Genomic DNA, 21,039 nt, shown 5'->3' with positions numbered 1-21,039 from the left:
CAGGACACAAGGTAATAGAAGTGCAGCAAGCATCAATCAAATGAATGAATCCACCCATAAAGAGCACTCTGCTCCATCCCCGGTACATCAGGGTGCTTGCCCTTGCACGATGTATATGCAATACTCTGCCTTCTGAGAATCAGTGGGGACAGAATACCCAACAAACTGGCCTGAAAAGTGATCAGGAAGCCTTTTAGTTAGATTGGAATAGCCCAGGAATGCTCATGGGGAGGCAGCAGGAGGTTGTGAGTTGAAGCTCACGCAGGTCTTCAAGAGAAAAAAGAAGGGAAGACTTGTAGAAGGAGAACATTGAGAGCAAGGGGCAGGGGCAGGAAAAACATGGTATGTTTGAGACAAAGACATAGCACATGGGCACACTCTGCATCTCTCTAAACCTCCCGCCCTCCCCACTTGGCCTAATTTCTCCACTGCCATTACCATCATTATTCTACCTTTGACCCTCTTAGATGGAGGCCCTGGGGAGCAGATATACATCTTTCCTGTTCGGATCAACAGTGATTTCACCTGCTAAGTGAGTGTTCCCTTTCTATATTGACAATAAACCGTGTACGGCACCCTGCATACCTCTGTGTTACTTTGTAGATGGATATGTGGGGACATGTCCTTTATCCTACCATACATGCTAGAGAACAGTGCTATAACTTTAATTCTGGGCATTCCCAAAGTGCCATCCACAGGGTAGTACTCAAACATGCTGAACCGATTCACGTCTGTCGAGAATCTCACCTAACACGCAAGAGACAGAACTGTACTGCAGCCAGGGGTCACAGAACACTGGGCAGGGCAGTTTTCATAGTCAAGGACGCAACTTCAGGCTCTGCTGGATCAAGGGGTGCTTGGTACTTGAGCAGCCTGCCTTTGCTGGCCATCATTACTGCTTTCCTATGATAAGCCCTGTGCTGCCTGTTAGGGGATTAGTGAATTGAACTGCATGGTCCTCTGGACCTTGGTGTTGTCAGATCTATTGTCAGAGGGGTCTCCTTCCTTACCTCCCCACCATCACAACCAGCTAAACGGTCAGGAGTTCTCACTATTCACTTAGTTGAACTGCATATATTTATTAGAACAAGTTTACATTGTGTTTGCAACCATGAAAAGCTTTGTTGCCATCGCTGAAAGGCAAGTAAATAGAGGCGAACTATTCAAAAGACAGACCTTGTTCTCTGAGCCACGTCCCCCCAGGCAGCTGACACTCACACGCGGACACTAACCTCAGGGTAAGCAGGGCCAGCAGAACCCTCATTGCTTTCAAATGTCCATCCTACACACAAGTGAAGGAAGATTTTGTTTTGTAATAATTAAGAGAGGTTTTATGAAAAAGTAATTACAAGAATAAAAAGTAAGTTTTTTAAACATTAAAAATGACAATATCACAGCCTGTGCATACTATTTATGCAAAAGATGACTGCTGCCAGGGATAGGATGCCTGTACCAACGACAGGTGGTGACTATGGAAATGCAAAAAGACACAGACCTACTAGAGAATGGACTTGAGGATACGGGGAGGGGGAAGGGTAAGCTGGGACAAAGTGAGAGAGTGGCACTGACATATATACACTACCAAATGTAAAACAGATAGCTAGTAGGAAGCAGCCACATAGCACAGGGAGATCAGCTCGGTGCTTTGTGACCGCCTGGAGGGGTGGGATAGGGAGGGTGGGAGGGAGGGAGACGCAAGAGGGAAGAGACATGGGAACATATGTATATGTATAACTGATTCACTCTGTTATAAAGCAGAAACTAACACACCATTGTAAAGCAATTACACTCCAATAAAGATGTAAAAAACAACAACAAAAAAAAAATCTGACCTTACTATTAAGCCTAAAGCTGCTTTTCTTTTCCCAAAAGGAAAGGAGCCTTCTTCATCCTATTCATAATAGAATGTGATAATGTGGTCTAACTTAGTACTTTAGATATTAAATGAACCAGTAAGACTTCTAAACACGAGTATGCCCAAGTTATTAATTATTCTTCTTGTATCTTAATAGTTCATATAAAAATAAGAGGATTGAACTAATCTTTACCATTTGGCTCCAAGATTCTAGGATTTAATTACTTTGATTTTTATGTATATGTATATACAATATTTACATAGAATATGTATTTATGTATATAAATGTGCATATAAAATATAAAAACATATCACTGCTCTGGAAGTCAAAGCCTATGATACAGACATACAGCCAAGTGGTCTGTCTAAAATTCAGGACATTTGATAGCCTGTATGCACAAGTCACTCCCTAGCAAATAACAAGTTCCTTATACTCATAAGTTGACTCTCTTGTGACAAAAGTATTACTATTCACTAAAATAATAGAGAGCCACACAGAAGCCAACTAGCTTTGCCATGTGACTTTCGGTCAAAAACGAATCACGACCACAAAGAAGAACGTGACCATTAAAAAAGTTCCCACAAGGCTCACGTCAGTTCGGAATGTGTGTTTTGAAGGTCCAGGTCTCCACAGAGGGGCTCTCAGTGGCACCACCCATCTTGTGCACCCGGGTTTCCAGCTTTCTTTACTTCCATTCCAGCCATCACACTTGACAGCACCAGGTTGCCTACTGAGGACCCTAAAACAACCTGATCGAGGGCCCCCAGCCTCTCCCAGCACAGACCCCCATCGGCCATACCCTGGGGCACCCTCACAGCCTTGCTACGTAACATGTGATCCAGGCAGGACATCTGGTAGCTGCCGGAAAGGCAATTGGAGCCTGCAGGTGATTCCTACGCAGAGAGAAGTGGAGAAGCTACTCCAGGCTTCGCTACACAGGACAGGGCATCACCTGTGGCCTCTGGATACAAATCAGATTCTCCAAATGGAGCTTCTTCACAGACCCCCAAACCCATGCACGCCAAAAATTCTACTATCTCTCTTCTCTAGAACTCAAGAGTAGCCCCCCTTCACGCTGCCCATCATGGACCCCCAAGCCTTCCACTCTCTGTAAAGCTGCCCTTGGAAGCATCTGACGCTTTCCCTTCTTCCTCAGCTAGTGTCACACCTGCAGCATCAGCCCCGAAGCTTGGCGGTCCCCTGGGAGATGGCCTTGGGCAGGCTTGTCGGGTTCTCTCTCCCGCTGGAACCCAGGCAGCAGCAGTGAGCGCGACAGCACAGGCCACACTCAAGACCGGGGATCATGCCATCCAATGGGGCCTCAGGCCAAAGCACTGGCAATGATTAACACGTCGGGCACTTCACTGACAGGGTGTCCGGAGGGACTTATGGCTAGGAAGAAAACAGGCCAGGGAGCCACAGAGTCAGTGCAGAGTTTAAAGACTGATCGCTTTTGGAAGTTGGAACAGGCAAAGGGTTCAGCACACATCTGGAGCTCGATAAAAATGGATTGGACTAAGTGAGTCAAGAATCCCCATAGTCAATGCTTTGCAAGACACTTTTGAGTTAGCTGCACAGACACACACAAACACACTGCCCCCCGCCTGAGATTCCAGACACATGATGGTGGTGGTTGGGTGGGAAGGATGGCTGTGACCAATGACAAGCTGGGGGGATGAAGATAAATCCTGGTCTGCTGAGCTGGCAGAAGAAAGCTGGACGAGATGTCCCAACATGTGGTAGAACCTTAGCCCTCGTGTGTCTATGGCTCCCCTTCCACACCCATTTTCTATGAACATGTCCAACTCTGACTTCAGTGAAGATGGTGACCATTAGCTGAGCGCCCTGCACTTCACCTTAACAAACAGATCCTCCAATTTTCCTCACATGCATTCTCAAAGGAAGGGGTTTCTCTCTTCAACAAAGTGAGTCAGAAAGCGGACCCCGCAGTAGAAATACACATCTTTCTCATCTCCCCTTTTACCCCCATCGGTCCCTCATCTTGCCCTCACCATGAGTTCCCTTCTCTTCATTTCCTAAACAAGGCTCAGGCCATACTCTTTCAATGCCTGCTCACCCTTCTAGCTAGTCCTGTTTCTGTTCTTTTTAAAAGGAAAATGCTGAACAAGCAGCGAATTTTCAATCCACACACTTCTTATGAGTAGATTCCCGTGTGCAGATCCACTTGCTTCCCACGCCAGAAATTCTTCTTTTCTTGCTGCAAGTTCAGCTCTTCCTTGGGGTCAATCATCTTGTCTCTCTCTCTGTAACATTTAGCAACACTAAACCTCGTGGAAGTTTCCTCCACAGTTCTCTTATACTGAACTTGCCTAAAGCACTCCCAGGGTTCTGCTATCTTCTCCATGCCCTTTGCTGGCTAATTTTTTTCTTTCCATCCCTCATGGCTCAGAACAGGTTGAGCCAGTGGGTTTCCATCTTTGCTCCTTGAGCATGGCAATAAAGAGTCCCTCCCTGACCATGCACACCCCTTCCCTATGGGGAGAGGGGGGTGTCCTTACTTTTCACTCCTGTTCCAAGTAGTTCAATTTTATCTTTTTCATATCCATGTACACTTTCCATATAAAATTTTGTTTCCACATAGATGTTATGGTTTTAAAAAAATTTGAGGGCTTCCCTGGTGGCGCAGTGGTTGAGATTCCGCCTGCCGATGCAGGGGACACGGGTTCGTGCCCCGGTCTGGGAGGATCCCACATGCCGCAGAGTGGCTGGGCCCGTGAGCCATGGCCGCTGAGCCTGCGCGTCCGGAGCCTGTGCTCTGCAACGGGAAAGGCCACGACAGTGAGAGGCCCGCGTACCGCAAAAAAAAAAAAAAAAGAAAAAAATTTTGAAAACCATTCGTTGACTGGTGTAGGGAAACAAGGGTTCAGAGTTTTCTGGTCCCCGCTATGGAATTTGCTAGAGTCGCAACCCCTCAGACATCAGCTTCCTGCTAACTAACCGAGGAGCAACAGTACCGTTCTTGCCTACCTCACAGGGCAACTGGGAGTCCCAGAGAGAAAATGCACATTAGTCCCTAATATGTGATGGCTCCTGGACTACCTTCTCTAACAGTGGTATGTGCCCTGGCCACCCTGTTGGGTGCAAGGTATGGCGGGAGAGGGCAGAGAAACAAGGAAAGAGAGCTGGCCATCCCGGGCAGCACTCGCCTGTGGGCCTAGGGGCTCCGAGCGGTAGCTTCAGCTCTTTTCTCCTCCCACTGCCGCCTGTGCCCCACGTCCACACTAGCCCAAGTCTGACCATCCACTGCAGCACCTGAGACTCTGATAGCAGCCCTCTGGGTACCCAACTTGCCAAGGAGGATTGTTAAAGTGTACTGAACTTTGGAAGAAATCTTTTTTCTTTTTCCTTTTTTTTTTTTTGGGCCTCACCGCGCAGCTTGAGGGATCTCAGTTCCCCGACCAGGGATTGAACCCGGGCCCTCACATTGAAAGCACCAAGTCCTAACCACCAGGGAATTCCCAAGAAATCTTTAAATATACATTTTTTAGTTATAAAAAGAATAGATGCCCACTGTAAAAAAGTCTAGAGAGTAAAGGAAAGCAAGGAAGAAGCACCACTTATAACTCAGAGAGGATCATGGCTACAAAACAGTGGTACTTTCCTTCCAGTCTTGGCCCTTTGTTTGTTTATAATGGAGAATGAACAGTAAACAATTTAGTGTACTCTGACCTTTTTTTTTTTCAACTGAGCATTGTAACAATTTCTTAGGAGAGAACTTCATTTTTTTTTTTTTTATAAATTTATTTATTTTTGGCTGTGTTGGGTCTTCGTTGCTGTGCTCAGGCTTCCTCTAGTTGCAGTGAGCGGGGGCTACTCTTCGTTGCGGTGCGCGGGCTTCTCACTGTGGTGGCTTCTCTTGTTGCGGAGCACGGGTTCTAGGCAGGCTTCAGTAGTTGTGGCATGCAGGCTCAGTAGTTGTGGCTCGCGGGCTCTAGAGCGCAGGCTCAGTAGTTGTGGTGCACGGGCTTAGTTGTTCCGCGGCATGTGGGATCTTCTCATAACAGGGCTCGAACCCGTGTCCCCTGCATTGGCAGGCGGATTCTTAACCACTTCGCCACCAGAGAAGTCCGGGAGAGAACTTTAAACTGTGGACGTTTTGCTACTTGCACCAAGAACGCTTCAGAAAATGTCAGAAATGCTGCACACTCGTGAGACTGTTGCCATTCTCAGGAGGCCAGAGATCAGGGAACTCTGGTGGACAGCCTGGTGGCAGCGGCAGAGAAAGCACTGGGGCTGAGAAGCCCTGGCAGGAAACTGGCTCCCACAAAGCTCTGTTCCCCCTTACACCCCCTCCAGCAGTCCAAATCCTCTTCTTCTGACCAGCCCGATTCAACCCTTCATCCCCTTCTTCAGGAGCCTCCGGCCATGCTCGGAAGCCTCGGTGATACTCCTGCTAGCCAAGTTGGGGGTGGTTGTTGGCAAGAGGAAAGGAAGCCCTGGATCCGTTGTAGCAGGGGAAGAAGTATTCTGAAATGCACACTTAGAGCTTGTATTTTCCTAGAAGTCTTGCTGCAAATGGTAGCTCACGTGCAAATGACTTCGCAGCCATCGTGTCACACCTTCTCCACTTGGCTTCTGAGAGGCAGGACTCCTGGCTTTCCTCCCCTACTGGCTGCTCCTTCCCAGTGTCCTGGACTGGGTCTTTCTCCTCATGCATCCTTTAAGTGCTGGGATGCCCTAGGATCTGCCTCCTGGCCTTTCCTCTGTCTACACGTTCTCTGTAAGAGAGCTCTTCTAGCCCCGTGATTGTAAATACCATTGATTTGCTGATAGTTTCCAGGCGCACATCTTCTACGCAGACCCCTCTCCTGAACACCAGATTCACACACGCAGGTGTCTGCCGGGCATCACCACTTAAAGCTGAGATGCCTTTTCGAGACCCAGCCTGACCACAGACTCCTAATTTCTTATCCTTGCTAACCTGCTTTTCCCCACTGTGTTTCTCACCTCAGCAAATGATGCCAAATGCACTCAGATGTTCAGGCTAACATCCTTGGCTTCATCTTTCACCCTTTTCTTTCCAAAGCCCCACAAGTAAGCTGTCCACAGACCTCAGAGGGCCCACTCTCAGCAGATATCCAACCACAGTCCACCAATTCTGCAGCTCCCACCCCATCATCTCCCATCTGGACCGTGACAAGCCTCCTACTCGCTGATCTCTCTGCCCACACGCGTCTTCTCCAGTACTGATTCTACACACAGAAGCCAGAGCAATTCTGCTCATGTGCAGGATCATGGCACTCCCAGCTTCAGACCCTCCAATGGCTTCCCATCACACCCAGAGTAAAGCCAAGGTCCTAACCAGGACCTATACCCTGAGTACCATACTTCTCTTCACCTCCCAGCTGAACAAGGTAGAAATCGCTTTGAAGAGAACTCGGTGGGCAGTACCGGTCCAATGTAAAGAATGGTCTCATCTGTGAACCCTTCAAATAGCCTATGTCCTCAACCACTCTGGCTGGGAAGGGGCTGCCTGGATAAGTATCCTTAATTTTTACTTAACAAATAAAACAATTTTTTTCTGACTGTAGACATCGTGAAAAGTCCTGAAAAATACAGGAAAGTATAAATAAAATAAAAATCAAAGTGTCAGGACTTCCCTGGCAGTCCAGTGGTTAAGACTCTGAGCTTCGACTGCAGGGGGTATGGGTTCCATCCCTGGTTGGGGAATTAAGATCCCACATGCTGTGCAGCATGGCCAAAAAAGAAAAAAAAAGAGAAAAAAATCGAAGTGTCAAAAAGCCAAAAGATAACTATTTTAGCATTACTATTTTGATCTAATTTCCTGCCTTTCTATTCTATGCAGTACTGACTTTTTTTTTTTAAGTAGGTTATTCCACATTGATTTTATCCTCTCCTTTCTCACATGTCTGAAGCATTTTACTTTTACCATTGATAAAATCTTGGGAAATCTTAATTACACACAATAGTCCCTTGGGTGAGTATACCATACATTACTCAGTCCTTTATTGTTGAAAATTTAGCTTGTTTATTGCAGCAGTGTAAAAGCTTGCATATAATCAGGTATACAGAGAGGTTCATTTCTTTAGAGTATAATCCTCAAAATGGAATTACTGGGTCAAAGGGTATGGACCTTTGAGGCCTGATACACATTGTCAGATGGCTTTCAGGAACCTATACTCCAGGCAGCTATGTGTCCCTGTGCTCAACCCTTTATTTCAAAGCGTCCCGAGTACACACTGCCTGGATATACTGAGACATCATGACAAGTCTGGAACTGGTCTGGGAAATCCTACCCTTCACATCCAAACTGGCTCCCTGGTCAGCTTCTCCACCATGGTCAACATCAGTTTAATCTCTCAGGCTAAAATCCTCATTTTCCTCTCTATCAATCTCTCAGCAGGTCCCCCCGCACCCCCAGTATGTGGGCACAAGCACGTGTACACACACACACACACACGCACACACATATGCTTTCTCTTGGGGGAGCTTCTCCATTTCCATTGATTTCCAGTCCACTTTGAGGCCTCATCACCTGCACAGGGGTGATGGTGCCACATCACCACTTGTCATCTGGACAGAACTTCCTGGGGCTATCATCACAGTGAAGATTCTTATTCTACAGAATAACACAATGGTTATGCAATCATCTTATCCTCTCTGCGAGATTATAGGGCCATTAGTAGTAGGGGCAGAATATTAACCAACTCTACCGAACTAAATGAATTCAACCCCAAGTCTGTCTGACTGAGTCAAGTTAATACATAATCTAGATAGAGAGGGTATAACATAGCAGGGCAGGGACAGGTATGTGTGTATGTGTGTTTTCCTACCTGCACACCATTCCCAAAACAAATGTCCATTTGCTACGGACTCTTTGAAAATTGATCTCAAAGGAATCTAAAGAGAAACCAGGATTGAAGTGCTATGTGTGGAAAGAGGCTACTTTATGCTATCCTTCAGGCGAGGAGTTTTCTACTAGGTCAACATCCCTTTTGAAGTTTATACCAAGAAAAATATACACATATTAAACAGCAGTGGCAATTTACAGTAAAACAACAAAATCCCCCTCAGAGCAGAAAACAACCTGAAACACATTACATTTCCAACCTCTAAAAGTGGGAGTTCAAATGCCTAAATCATGGCTTCATTGCTCAATTTTACTACAGAAACAGCATTTCCTCAGACAATCATTCCAGTATTACCAAACCTTTAAAACATTTACTTTGGGTTCAGCCTGTTTCCCATATGTCGGACATCAGACTAGTTAAATTTGCAATTCTGTACCAGAACGGGTTCTATTTAAAAATCCCATTATCACGTGGTTACAAGGATATCATTAAAAATAAATATTAATGGAGGCCTACATGTGTTCTTAAAACATGGAATAAAGCCTGCATTCCATGAAACTCCCTGCCTGTCGCACAGCACCACATTTGGAAGGCAACAAAGCAGCAATTGTCTATTATCTATGTAATCTGGGATTTAAGCTCCTGGTGATGCAGATGGCAATGAACTCCTCCAGTAATACTCAAGGCAATAGTGCCGTGGAGTCTTTTCTAATTGTGGCAACCGTATGTTGACAGCTATTTACATTCAGTTTGCCAGGCAGGACACATGTATATCCAATTTTGTTAACCCTGTAATCCTAATAAACAAAATCCATCTGCCAATGTTGGGTTTTTTCAGATATGTAGTAATTCTTTTAACTCCATACATGCGGACGAGACCAGTAAAGCCTTTTTTTTTTAAAGATGAAGGTCCAAAAAACAGTGCAGTTTCCCAGGAGGAAACCAGATGTTTAAGTTTTCTTCTCAAAAATGATGCTAAGTGTTGCTGTTGTTGCTTTGAAAGACCACTGTTATGTGTAAGCTCAAGTTTCCTTCTCTTCACTCCTGAAATTTATGCCACAGTAATCCGTGGAAATGTTCACTCTTCTTAATGGAAGAAACCATGATAGCCCTACTTTTGCACAAAGAAAAGTTTTCAGTTTGGAAGAGATTGTTGCCATGCTAGTGAGATTCAGGGATAGAGAGAATGATGTCCTTGATTCTCTTGTGTGAGTCATTTCAAAGCAGATTTTGTAGCTTCTAATAGAGTTCAGGAAGAAAAATGATTAAAAACTTCCTTTCCATCTCTGTCTGCCTCAACAATGCCTTTCAAGACATAAATAGTTTTCATTCTTCATATAAATATTTTGTCCAGAATTTGACATGGTATAAACAACAGGTCTGGCTATGGATTTGCTGATTTAACTTGTTATATCACTTCTCTGGAAACAGGGTCTGGGAGCAAACTCTCCCCTTGATCTATGACAAAGAACTCACCACACCACAGAGTCTAGACAATGACTTTCCATCTTCCCTGCCTCTCAAAGTGTCCCATTCATTACAAAGCATGGTTTATTTGCTACTTTTCATTCATAAGCTTTCCTGAGTTTAACAGTTGAGTGCAAAGATATTTCACTTTAAATAATTTTTTATAACCTTGACCTAAATTGAGGGTAAAAATGCCACACACACACACACACACACACACACACACACACACGCACGCACGCATTTCAGGATAAAAGCTGAACTATTCCTAGTGATGGGATATTGTTCCTCAAGCATACTAACCAATGGGCTTGAATTCTTTGATACTGGGCCTTTCAGCTTTTTGAAATGGAATTGATAACCTCCTATTCAAAGAGCTTTACTTATCTTAGGCATATACCGTAATACCTGGCTGGTATCATAGCTGAACCTTAAAACATAAAAGTAAACACACACACACACACACACCCCAAAAAAAAAACTTGCCAACAGGGTACATCTGAGCCCTGCAAGGTCTGAAGTGGTGAGTTAGCTAACATGGGTGTAGCAGTTGTAGGAGCTTCCCCTTCACTCAAGAGCACCAAGCGGTGAACAGCACCAACTTCCCAGTGTCCTTCACAGACAGAAACACACAGGAGATCAAAACTGACTCTTGATCACAAGGACTTAGACAGATCTCTCAAAGCCAAAGTGTTCAATCCTTAGCCTTCAGGAAAGACCACATTGAAACTCAGCCAGGCCAAGGAACTCTGAACCTTTGCCTGAAGACCTCTGGAGTGGACAGCACCCTCTCTTTGGGAAAATATGCAATATTTCTATACACCCTTCCTTCCTGGAAATAAAATAAGGGCCTTTTGGGGGTCTTTTTTTTTTTTTTTTGGTACACGGGCCTCTCACTGTTGTGGCCTCTCCCGTTGCGGAGCACAGGCTCTGGACACGCAGGCCCAGCGGCCATGGCTCACAGGTCCAGCCGCTCCACGACATGTGGGATCTTCCCGGACCAGGGCACGAACCCGTGTCCCCTGCATCGGCAGGCGGACTCTCAACCACTGCGCCACCAGGGAAGCCCTGGGGTCTTTTTTAATGACCTGCAAGAGTTCTCATATATTTTGGACAGTAAAACCCATTTACTGCTTGTTTTGCAGACACTCTCTCTGAGTCTGTCCCCATTATGGTGTCTTTTGCAGTTTTTTAAATCACTCTTACAACTTTTTTTGTGGTTGTTGAACTGTTTGAAAGTAATGCACAGATATCACTCCTCACCCCTACGTGTTTCATCATGCATTCCCCCACAAAGTGACATTTTCCTGTAGGATCACAATCCATGATTGCACCTATGAAAATTAACAAGAGTTCCCTAACACTGTCTCACATCCAATCCATGTTCAAAGTGAACCAGTTGTCTATTATGTGCTGAATCATGTCTCCCCAGATTCGTATGATGAAGTCTTAACCCCCAGTACCTCAGAATGGGACTGTGTTTGGAAATAGGGTTTTTAAAGAGGTAATTAGATTAAAATGAGGTCATTAGGGTGGGCCCTAATCCAATGTGACTCCTGTCCTTATAAGATAAGGAAATTTGGACAGACACACACAGATGACACACCATGTGAAGACAGGCAAAAGACAGCCATCTGCAAACCAAGGAGAAAGGCCTCAGAATGAAACCTGCTCTACTGACACCTTGATCTTGGACTTCTAGCCTCTAGAACTGTGAGAAAATAAATTTCTGTTTTTTAAGGCCACCAAGTCTGTGGTACTTTGCTATGGCAGCCCTAGCAAACTAATATACTATCTTAAGAATATGTTATCTTTTTTTTGATTTACAGCTCAATCAAGCCTCAGTCATTACATTTGGTTGTTATGGAAAAATTATGGGCTTTTGTTTCAGACAAGCTGGATTCCAAATATGGGTTCCTTCCTTGATGCAAAGCAAGTTCCTTCCTTCTGGCCTTCCATTTCCTCGTTGGGGACCACAGCTAACCCTGTCTGTCACTGTTGAAGTTGGGCTGATTGTGGTGACAACTGAGAAAGAAAAACAAAACTATGGAAAGTGACTGGGTCATAGAAAGTTTTCAGTAAATGTCCCTCCCATTCCTTCATCCAAACAGAAATCCCCAAATTTCTGTTTGAAGTAAGGATGAAGCCTCGATCACTATGCTTGTAAGAATCACGAGGATGACAACAGAGCCTTCCGACTTTTCTTGCACAGACTAAAACCGTCCTGGTTGAATTTTTCCAAAGAGACAGTCCCGCAGCAGTCACGTGGTCTCCAGGCCCTACGTAGTGCAGAAGACCTTTACCCAGCAGGAGTTGTAATCTGAACGGAAGTGAATTAAATCATTTGATTCGCAACGGAAGGCAGCACCCGAGCACTGACTTAGCGTGAGGTCCTGTGCTCAACACTGGAGATGAACGCACTTCTCCACAGCTACTCTGTGAGGTGGGCACTGTCTTCTCCCTGAAAGAGCGTAGCAAAGAGGAAAGTTGGGGTTCAGGTGCTGAGGTGATGGCGAGGGAGAGTGGGTCCTCCTGAGCAGGGGTCCCTTGGGGTGACAGGACCCCAAGGGCAAGGAGCAGGAAGGCACCCGAGTCCCAGGCACCGTAACACAGGGCTGAGAACAGGGCCGTGATGCGAGAAAGAACTGGAAGAAGAGGCCAGGGTCTTCTCACAGGGGCCGAAGGGCTGAGTGAGAATCTGTAGTAAATTCTCCCGGCACAGGCAATCTCTGCGGGGTTCCACCTGGGATTTACCCTCCGAGGCACTGCCTGCTCCCTCCCTAAGGAGGAGGGAAACACAGACCTTTCTGACCCTTCCACGGTTAGGTCAGTGATTCTCAACCTTTCCTCAGGCTCCTTTTGCATTCTTAAAAACTACTGAGGGGCTTCCTTGGTGGCGCAGTGGTTGAGAGTCCACCTGCCGATGCTACGGGACGCGGGCTCGTGCCCCGGTCCGGGAAGATCCCACATGCTGCGGAGCAGCTGGGCCCGTGAGCCATGGCCGCTGAGCCTGTGCGTCCGGAGCCTGTGCTCCGCAACGGGAGAGGCCACAACAGTGAGAGGCCCGCGTACTGCAAAAATAAACAAAAAAAAAACAAAACAAAAAAATCTACTGAGAACCCCAAAGAGCTCTTGATGATGTGGGTTATGAATTCTCATATTTATCATATGAGATATAATAAATATTAGAAACTAAAACTAAAAAATGTTCAAAATATGTATTAATTTTAAAAGAGCCATTGTAAATCCATGGCATGTTCATATAAATCTCATTTTAATGAAAAAATAATATTTTTTTAACCCAAAAGCATTGCGTGAGGAGAGTGTCATTTGTTTTACAGTTTTCTAAGTCTCTTGAATGTCTGGCTTTACAAAGACAGCTGGATTCTCCCACCTCCCTCTGCGTTCAGTCTGTTGTGCTAGCGTATGTCATGTCATCTTTGGAAAACAACACTGCACCCTCATGACAGAGAGTAAAAAGGCAAAGAGAGTAAAAAGGCAAAACTGTGGGCCCCTAGACCATCCTTGGAAGACTGCTGATCTAGATCCTAATGATTTTAAAGAGTGGGGAATGGGGGAAATGTAGCTAAGAACAAAACCCCAAGTGCCCTGCTAATGCTTTTTACTAAAGAATGTTTAGAACGGTGATTATGTCCTCGCGAAGTACTACCAAAGATGGTATTGTCATTGGCCCTACAGCACAAGCTCTCACAAGACTATGTGATGCTTCCCCCCACCCCACCCCCTAAGGTTATTTAACTTGCAAAACGAAAAAAAAAATCTCCTCATCTGTTTTCCTCTCTCTGGCTGCACCTGTGTGGTTTAGGGCACGATAACATCAAATGTGACTTCAGTGTCACTTGATGAATTACACTACAGTGAGGTAGAGGAAGAGAAGTGAAACTTCAAGAACGTGTCCCTGACATACCTAACAAATGACAGAAGTGGCCTCAGCAGGCTGGCTCACTCACTTCCTACAGAAGAACAACAAAAGATGCTAATTAAGACTCCGTATCTATTGGCCATCAAGAGGAAGTGCCACCTCCTCTCTGTCGGAGGGGCTGAAACAATGCAGTTTGGCAAGGTCTTTCTCCTTAGGAGGGTGAGGGTGCTACTATAAAATTCCCCTTAGTTTTTCTAACCCCTAGTAGGGCCTCACACACTTTTAGGCACTTAGGAGGTACTGAACTAACTTTTGTTGATTTCTTATTCCGATTTTAGGAAAAAGCCTCCAACTTCCTGTGGTGGTAAAACCCCACGTGCATGACTTACAATGAACCTCCAATAACACAGTGTCTGCGAACATCTCCCTTTAACAAAACCTGTCTGGAGGGGATGAGGCGAGAAGGTCTTGTGGACTCCACCCCAGGGAGAGGCGAGCTGGTGAGGGAGGGGTGTGCATCTCCTTGGTGGGTCCCGCTGAGTCACCTGGCTCAAGAACAGTGGCCCGGAGAAGGGGAGGGGGAGAATTCTTGAGGTAGCTCAGTGCTGAGAAGCTCTGGCACCAAAGACTGCCCCACGGGGGTGGGGTGAGGTGGGGAGACAGGGCACAGGACGGGTGCCCCACCGCGCTGCCCCTGCACTGGGACACAGCGTGGGGGCTCCAGTTATTCTGATTTCTGCCATTTCCAAAGAAGTCTGCCACTGGGAATGCTTCCTCTTTGTTACTGTACATAGGATAACAAACTATTACTCTATCTTGGGGCAAAAACTACCACTCACCATATAGCATCTGGAATAGTGCTTTATACATCTATAATAAATATTCATATAACATTTTTGCTTTTACTGAGATTCACTTATTTAACAACAGTATACTTCTGATATCTCACAGGATGACATTCTCATTCGGCTTTCTGCTTCCTTCCACCTGGTATAATGTGAAGTGCAGGTTGACATAACCAAGCAGACCTCAGAGGTGGACAGAGTTCTCAGGGAAGGGGGTCGTGTGAGGGACCAGTAAGGGAAAGAGAGGCTCAAATGTGAGTTGGATTCCAATGTGCTCAAGGTCAACTGCACTAATAACACAACTGAACCTGAGCACAATGTGATAAGGCATTACCGATGCCTCCACGTAGTGAATTATAGGGTGTTCCAGAGACGAGATGTCACCTAAAGGGAAAGCATCATAAAGGAAGGGGGACATGATATGTAGCATAAATAATTACGATGTGTCTTTTGATAGCACTTATATTTAGAGACTTTACATAGGTTATTTTGGGCCCTATGAGTGCTTAGTACCACCATTGGTAGTGGTATTTCCAATAGTATGTCCCAGTATTCAAACTGTGCTCTCACGTTCTTTAAACTGATTTGCACAACAAAACCCTCTGAGGCTAGTGGCCTAAGAGGATCCCATTTTACAAAGAGGGAAGCTGAGGTTCCTCGCTTACTGCTTCCCCACAAAGCAGCAGCTCTACATCCTGACCTTCTGGAACACAGCCTCCTGGCACAAGTGCTAGATCCTCACGTGTATCGTTATTGGACGGTATTAGCGCTACCATTCGAGGACTAGCTGCACGCCGGGCCTTGTCCTAAGCCCGTCACAAGCCCTAACTCCATATTACCCTTCGCAACAGCTCCAGGAGCCGGTTATTAGTATTAAATGTGCAGCTTGACATTAGGAAACTGAGGCCCAGAAACTGAAGTCAGGAACCTTGGAGATTCAACCCGAGAAAGAGAAGCTGAATGTTCTTCTTTTCTTTACACAGACAGGATCAATGGCAGAGTTTTAGTTACTTCTTCTGGCTACCACCTTTAACATCCACAGATGAGATATATCTGGGTAACAGTAAGAAAAAAGTGCCCTCCCTCCCCAGTCCGAGCTCCTTTTCTACCCTGTTACCCTGGCCTGATGCTTCTTCATTGCACTGGTCAGTCCTGATAACATTTGATGTTTACTTATTGAGATCTGTCACCTGCAGAGAATGCAAACTTGGAGAGGGCAGGTCCTCAGTTTTGTTCACCCTTGGACCCTAAGTGCCTACACAGCAAATAAAGGATGCCTGGCACAGAAGAGGCACACAGACATTTACTGAATGAACACACACACACACACACTCCTCATTACAGCAGAAGTCTAGACAACTTAAAAAAAAAAAAGGCTTAGTCAGTCAAAAAGATCTGGCAACTTAAAAGATAAGCAAAACAGAACACACAATTGGCTCTCTTCCCCCCCCCCCCCCGCCCCCCACTCGGATTAAGAGGGTGTGGAATGCCCAACTGTCAGAGAGGGAGTGACGGTGTTTACACAGAGCCCTTCCCTGCTTGCACAAATACTGAAGGGGTCTGAGGGGACAAAGGACAGGCCTGGAGGCTGCTGCAATCTCCTGAGGAATCAGGACCTGCCGGGTCTGGCCTGGGTATGGCCAGGAGCTGGCAGAGCTGGAGGGCCACTGAGTCGGGCCGTCTTCCTGCAGGGAGAATGCAGGCGGGCTGCCCACGTCTGGGGCTTCCTGCCCATGGCCAGGCTACAACTTTGAGGAATACAGGTCTAGAACTATTTCTAATGACCCAATTGGAATCGGTGTTTTTCTTTCCCTTCACACATACAAAAATCCCTTTTCCGATTAAAAACGCAATAAAATTATAAAAACACACACAATGAAATAAACAACGAAAGTAAACACAAATAAAGGCCACCAAAAGAAATACAATAAAAATATAAAGATGACTGTGTGATTGTGATCAAATAAACATGGCATTTATAGAGAAGACACAGCCGTGTTAAGTGTCAGCGTTAATCTCAATACAGCAGCTTAAATGTGTTAATGCTACAGAAACACCCTCCTCAACTCATAACACATCTTTTGGGAAAAAGGAATCAATTTACGCCAAAAACTATAAGCGGTCCAAGCAGCAAATGGAAGTTTTTCTGAGCCCTGGGTCTCTGGAGCTGTGGGCAGCATGGAGTGGGAGGGAAAAAAAGAACATTTCTTCCTTCATGTCTGAAGAAGGAAAGCATCTAGAAGCATGCATTTTCTTTTCTTTCTTTTTTTTTTTCTTTTTGCGGTATGCGGGCCTCTCACTGTTGCGGCCTCTCCCGTTGCGGAGCACAGGCTCCGGACGCGCAGGCTCAGCGGCCATGGCTCACGGGCCCAGCCGCTCCGCGGCATGTGGGATCTTCCCGGACCGGGGCACAAACCCGTGTCCCCTGCGTCGTAAGGCGGACTCTCAACCACTGCGCCACCAGGGAAGCCCCATTTTATTTTCTTTACGTCTCCACCTGCTCCGTAAAAGCCGCCCTTAGGTCCTCAAACGCTCCCTGCTCCAAAACTGCTTTCCTTGCCACTTCGTCATCCTCTCCCTTAGTATAGAGGGGCTCGGTGGGTATTAGGAATAAAGCTGAACTAACTTAACATTAATGAATATTAATTAATTAACACTGAATTAATTCAAATGAAAATGTGTCAGGAAAATAGGTCTGTTTTTACAATCATCTGTGGCCCTCTAAGGGAGTACGAATTCTGAGGTCTTCTTGCTGAGATGAGTGATGGCTCTGAGCAAATGTGGAGAAAGCCGGGAAACTCTCTACCAGGGCAGAAGAGGAGAGAACGGAAAGAGGGCATGTGGGAGAGCCTAATAGACAGGAGTGCTGAGGCTGCGAAGAGGGACCCTGAGCACAGAGTAGAGATGACCTTTGAACCCTCCAATCTTTAACAAACATGGATCTCTCAATAGGTAGAATTTTGAGAAAAGTCATCACTTGAGTCAAAAGGTCTGGGCTCTGTCCCCAGAGCAAGTCTAAATTGTTTTTTACTCTCCACAGTTTCTTCTACTGTTTGTCATTTTTTTTTCCTTTGGCCTCGTCCCATGGCTTGTGGGATCTTAGTTCCCCGACCAGGGATCGAACCCTCGCCCTTGGCAGTGAAAGCGCCAAGTCCTAACCACTGGACTGCCGGGGAAGTTCCCTCTTCCCTTGTTTTTCACAAACTACTCTCCCTCTGCTGCTACTCCCCTTGCCCCCGAGTAAGTAAAAAGCCTGAGGTAACCAGTGAGAGATCTCCAGCCATGGCTGGGCAGGGGCTGTCCCACCCTTTGGATTGCAATTGTCCTCAGTAACCTGGAGACCACCTGTATTCAGTTACATAAATGCACTTGGCCCACACTTGGAGGAAAATCACCACTGCTTTTCAAAATACATTTCATCAGGTCAGAAACTTCCCAGATGAGCACTCTGTTACTCTCCCGATGCTTCTGTGCACTGTGACAGTTGACACTCTCCTACTCAACGCTCTTTTCCTTAGCATCTCACAAGAACCAACTGTTAAGCTTCAGGAATTTTGTAAGCCAGTTGTTAAAGTCATCATTAAAATGTAAATAATGTAATCTCAACGTTAAATAAACTGCATTAGAAACAAAGGTAGAAATGCTCAAAACTCCTCACTTATTATTTTACTATATTTTACTGTTACCTATGTTCTTGAGGTTATTGATGTCTATTTTAATATCTATATGGTAGAAATATCATAATAATGGCTAATAATTACATATTTCTCCCCAACTCTGGTAGCTTGAAAGTAGCCACAGTGCGAATATTTATACCATGGAAGTTGGCAAATGCTGCAAATCTGGGCTTTGATTTGTTCTCTTCATGTCTAAGAAAGTGCTGGAGAAAATGTTAATAATACAGATTAAAACATAAAAGGGTGTTATGTCTGGAGCTGTTACACTGTACACATAGGACCAAAAAATGAGGAAACAGTCACCCAGCATTCAGTGCAGCGGAGGCGTCTCACGCCACTGATGAAAGCGTGAAGCTCTGACATACATCTTCATTGTTTCACTTTTGTCATATTAATGTCAAAGAAAATATCTAACAAACATTAATGTTGAGACTAAATTCACTTATTATAGGTTGGTTATGAATATAAGAAGCTCAGCAAACATCAACAAAAGCATTCTATGAGAATCAATTTTTATTATTTGCACATTATGTGCTATTCATCCTTTGTATTACTACAATTTGTCATAAACTTATATGTACATATGTATATGTATGCCTCCTGTGTGTACACACACACACACACACACACACACACACAGAGCTACCTACCCCCGTAGGTCGTTAAACATTTACCAGCACACACCATATTCGCTTTCTATCGCCCCTGAAGACCTGTTCCCACACCCAGGCCCTCCTCAAGACAATGCTTGCTGATATGCCCATCGGTAAGTTGAAATCATTTGTCTGTCAGACATCCTCAGAGAATAGAAGGAAGTCCTTTGCATGTATAAACCCTGGTGAACGCCCTGCAGCTTGGCCTCACAAGGGCACTCACACCAGTTGACAGCTTTACTCTCCACTCACCATCAGCATCACTGTTCTTAATTTTCTTGGGCATCTCAAGTTAGACCTAAACCTTACTGAGCTCTACAGGGAATGTTGCCAAGGAGACTGGAGAGCTCTGTACTACCAAGGCTTCACATTAACCAATAGGCTTCTACTGAAAGTCCCCAGCCATCTGAGTAGTCAAAACACTTTTAAAGCACAAGTTTATTTTGTCACACTAGTAATTAACTGGTTAATTACTTCTCATCAATTTACTTTTAAATTTCACGAGGACATCAAGTCTGATTTTGGAATTCCAGTAGAAGACAATGTTGTTGACTCAACTGGAGAATAAAAGCGCTGTCTTAGCAAAAACTTTTGAAAAAGGAAGTCTCTTAATTCTTCTCTGGGCCACCGTGAAAACAAGTGTGATTAAAGTGACTGTAGTTCTTCAAATTCAGTGAAGCATAATGGATTCTATAATCTTCACCAGAAGCATACCACCAAATGAGTGTTTTTTTGACTTAACAAACCCTCCAACTCAGGATACCCTGTTAGAAAGGATTTCCTGTAATTCTCTGGGAACATGCAATAGAGGAAAATTCACAGAATCTAAATTTCTGAAAAATATACAATTTAACTCAACGACACTTCTTCAAATTCTTAATCTTGGTAAAAAAAACTTTGTTATCCAAGTTCTTGATTTTCTTTCTAATCCTCTCACTAATGTTTAAATCATTCCTCCCTCAACATAGGTCTTAATTCTAGAACTTCACATTTATCAATTTTTTTTCTATCACAGTAGATTGAGAAGACTGCAATCTCAATCAGTTCTTTGATTAATTAATTCAGTCCAAATGTGGAGCCCTTCAAGCAAGAGTCTGACTAGTACAACTCTTCGACAGAAAAGCAAGTTCTTACAAGACATTAAACTGAAGGAGGCAAGTAGACCTTATCAGTTTTCAGCTGTTTCCTAATGTCACCACGAATGACTGACATCCTATGATGATTAGCATCTTTAGAAGTTTCCTCTCCAGAAGAGACTGCTTCTGACCTTCTGTTAGTAAACAGCCCTTGCCAGGATGAAATGTTTGTTGGAAATGCCCAGTTGTTAATCAAACACTACCATGTAATATTTATTTGTAATTAAGTGGGGCATCCCGCCAGATGTGAAACGTTTTTTTTTTTTCCCCTTTAGAGAAGACACCCGAAGAGTCAATCAAATACTTTAGTAGCTACCATGAGCCACAGCTTTTCAAGGCGCTCAAGCAGTACAGTTCAGAGACTGGCTGCTGGCGCTCCTTCCCTCTGGAACAGCACACCTTGCAATGTCATCTTCCTTTTCTCTTATCAAGAGAGTTGTATCCCAACCTGCCACTCTTGTTTTCAACAATAACGCAACCCTTAATTTTAACTAGGTACAGTTGTCCCTCAGTATTATCGGGAGGTTGGTTCCAGGAGGCCCCCGTAGATGCCAAAATCCCAAGATGCTCAAGTTCCTTGTAAAAAATGGTGCAGTACGTTAAATATAATCAGCCCTCCGCATCCATGTGTTTTGAATTCACAGGTTTCGCGTCCGCGGATTCAGCCAACCAACCTTGATCCTCGGTTG

The 21,039-nt window shown here is 45.0% G+C and overlaps 1 pseudogene across 1 annotated transcript in view; it reads right to left on the bottom strand.

The window, feature by feature from the left end:
• The window catches only part of LOC149747911 (uncharacterized), a 74,987-nt pseudogene that overhangs the window by 36,249 nt on the left and 17,699 nt on the right, over nt 1-21,039 (bottom strand). The window contains exon 2 of the transcript XR_016395111.1: nt 1-21,039. This exon is cut by the window's left edge and continues 8,425 nt beyond it; it is cut by the window's right edge and continues 16,379 nt beyond it. The product of XR_016395111.1 is annotated as an uncharacterized LOC149747911 (transcript).

This window comes from Delphinapterus leucas, chromosome 12 (assembly GCF_059928025.1).
Source record: "Delphinapterus leucas isolate spDelLeu-1000000601 "Yukka" chromosome 12, BTC_Dleu_Yukka2, whole genome shotgun sequence".
In the NCBI taxonomy this organism is placed as follows: Eukaryota; Metazoa; Chordata; class Mammalia; order Artiodactyla; family Monodontidae; genus Delphinapterus; species Delphinapterus leucas.
The sequence above is the reverse complement of the archived record's forward strand: the minus strand, read 5'-3'. Positions and strand labels throughout refer to the sequence as shown.